This window comes from Cheilinus undulatus, linkage group 5, assembly GCF_018320785.1.
Source record: "Cheilinus undulatus linkage group 5, ASM1832078v1, whole genome shotgun sequence".
NCBI classification, from domain to species: Eukaryota; Metazoa; Chordata; class Actinopteri; order Labriformes; family Labridae; genus Cheilinus; species Cheilinus undulatus.
This window is the reverse complement of record NC_054869.1, coordinates 32,694,755-32,697,730: the sequence shown is the minus strand read 5'-3', so window position 1 is coordinate 32,697,730 and position 2,976 is coordinate 32,694,755.

Genomic DNA, 2,976 nt, shown 5'->3' with positions numbered 1-2,976 from the left:
CTGAGCTGACCATCCCACCCCCTATACGCTCTCACTATTGTATCTGCTTGGCGCTGAAGTGAGGGGAGAGATGGTCCCGGGTGGGGGAGGGCATGGTAGGGCTATCGTCACCAGGGCCATTGTGTCCCAGCGACCCCCATTCAGGGTCATTTAGCATGTGACACTTCTGGGGGCACAGTGCATTTCTAATGGCACAGAGGAGCAATAAACGTGCCAGCTTCCTGCTGTCCGACCTGAGCAGAGATGATGAGAAAAAAAGATAAAAGGACAGGAAATAAAAAAAAAAATATGATGGAGGAAAATAATGAACTCAAAATGACATGCAAGGAAGCAGCAGAAGAGGTGAAAAAACACCAACACGAAACCAACATGGAGGCTGAAGGAGCTAGCTACATGTGTGCCTGAGGAGGGTGTGTGCGTGAGCGGGTGATGTCTGTGAGTGTGTTTACTTCAAGTGTTTGTCAGGACAGCAGCATACAGCCATGGGCATTCCTGTCTGGGCATCAAAGGGAGTGAGAGGGAGAAACACTTAGGGGGAGGGGGCCAAAGACAGGCTGGAAAAGGCCAGGGTTTGCCACAGATGGGTGGGACAATAGTCGAAACCTCTAACAATACAGTTACATGAAGTCATACATGATCTTGTTTCAGCTACTTTGTTACATGATAAAGGGATAGTCTGACATGTTTTGTCCTATGTTGAGCTTTAGATTAGAAGATTGACATCTTCTAGTTATATATGAAGCAAGAGTCAACAGATAATGAGAATATTTTACATTAGAATGACTCCTAAAAAAGGGACTGGTTTGTAAGTGATAGGGGATTGTACTGTTTGATATTTAGAGCCATACTTAGACAGCTCAGTTAACTCGTATCAAAGTCCTTGTATTTGTTAAAATAGCTTGTCAGTGAAGCTGATACTGATCATATATACAAATACATTAAAGATGTTTTTAGGTTGTTATGCCTTTATTGAGATACAAAGGTGGATGTTGAAAACACACGCTGGATTTGAACCAAGGCTGCCCACTTCAAGCACAACAGCCTCCACACTATTGGCAGAATCAGAAGTGTTACATTTCCAGGGCTTAGCTCAAAGTTAGATTCCTGGGACATGCTCTTCTTGAAGTTTTTGCTAAACAAGCATCTACAGATATGCACTATATTCCCGCCATTCTGAATACAAATATAGATTTAAATGCAGATAAATATATCACAATAAAATAATAGTTACACCTTTAAAAAATAAAAATCATAATTTTGTGGCACAGATATGCCTCGCATTTTGGTCCCCCCATGTTTGCTGGTGGCCCACCTGCAGCTCCTTTCCTGCATATCTCTCTCCCCCTCTCATCCCTGTTTCCGACTCTAGCCTCTGTCCTCTTTACTTCTCTAGAAATAAATGCATAAAACCCCTAAGGTATACCTTAAACAAACAAAAAAAATCAGCATTTTGAGCAAACAAGGTGGTGTTCTATCCAGACATTTCTTAATGCCAGCTGCCTATGTGCCCATGTGTGAATGCAGCTTGGCAGGAAATATAATAAATTTCACTGCAGGGCATGGGTGATGGTGCTAAATCTAAGGATGTTCTTGATAAGCCAGGTAAATGGTTAGTTGGATCTCACTTTTGTCACAAACAGAATAACTAGTCAGTTAAACAAATTATTGATCATTGAACAATTTAAATAACATTCCAGGCTCATAATCCAGGTGAAATGGTCACTAGTGGCACCCTGTAGCTGTGGTTAATGACTGCTGCCTTGCTGTTGCAGTGCTATTGGAGCTGAATATGAACAATGGTGGACTAATAGTATCAATAGAATCTCACAGCAACAGTGTAGTTTAGCTGTAGTTTAGAGAAGTACAGATTGGGAGAAGATGTATTACCTCCACCAAGGAGGTTATGTGATCAGCAGGGTTTGTTAGTTGGTTTGTTAGCAACATAACTCAAAAAGCTGTGGACGGATTTTGATGAAGTTTTCAGGAAATGTCAGAAATGGCATAAGGAAGAACTGATAAGATTTTGGGAGTGATCTGAATCACCTTCTGGATCCAGGAATTTTTAAAGGATTCTCTACTATTGGGAGATAGGGCTAATGGTGGAGGTCTGCGTTCTCTGAGTGCTTTTCTAGTTTTTCTGTAAGACAATGACCTGAAGCATACAGCAAACGCTGCACAGGAAAGGTTTAAAGACAACACGGTGAATGTTTTGGAGTGGCTGAGTCAAAGCCCAGACTTCAATCCAGTAGAGAATTTGTGGCTGGACTTGAAAAGGCCTGTTCATACCTGATCCCTGTGCAATCTGACAGAGCTTGATCAGTTCTGCAAAGAAGAATGGAGTAAAATTGCAGTGTCTGGATGTGCAAGCCTGATTAAGACCTATCCACACACACACTCAGTGCTGTGATTGCAGCCAAAGATGCATCTACTAAATACTAACTTGAAGGGGATTCATTTTTATGCAGTCACTTATTTTACATTAAACTCTTTATTTTCATGTCATTATTTTTTTTTGTAATAACAAACAAAAAAAAAACACAAGCCAAATATTTACTATGATTGGTTTATGAAATCAATAAAAGGGTAAAACATCTGAGGGAGTGAATACTTTTTATAGGCACTGTTCATGTTTACTGTCTCTGCATGGCTCTAATATAGAGCAGTCTCTCTGTTACCCCACCCTACGCCTCACTTGATATGGCTCTCTGCATACTGGCTTTCTACCTATTGTGTATGAAGATAGGTGACAACAGGTTTACATTTCAGAGGAGTGAAACAGACATGCACGCCACCACATAACACATCACTTTGGTATGTTGATGGAATAAACATCAATTTACCCAGAGGCAGCCATGCCTGAAAAGAGACAAGGAACATGAGGTGTAAGATGTGAAACTTCAGTTACTATATATGGACAGGAACATGTACAGCAAGATAACAGAAGACTAAGAAAAGTCAAACACATTGTTGGTTTTC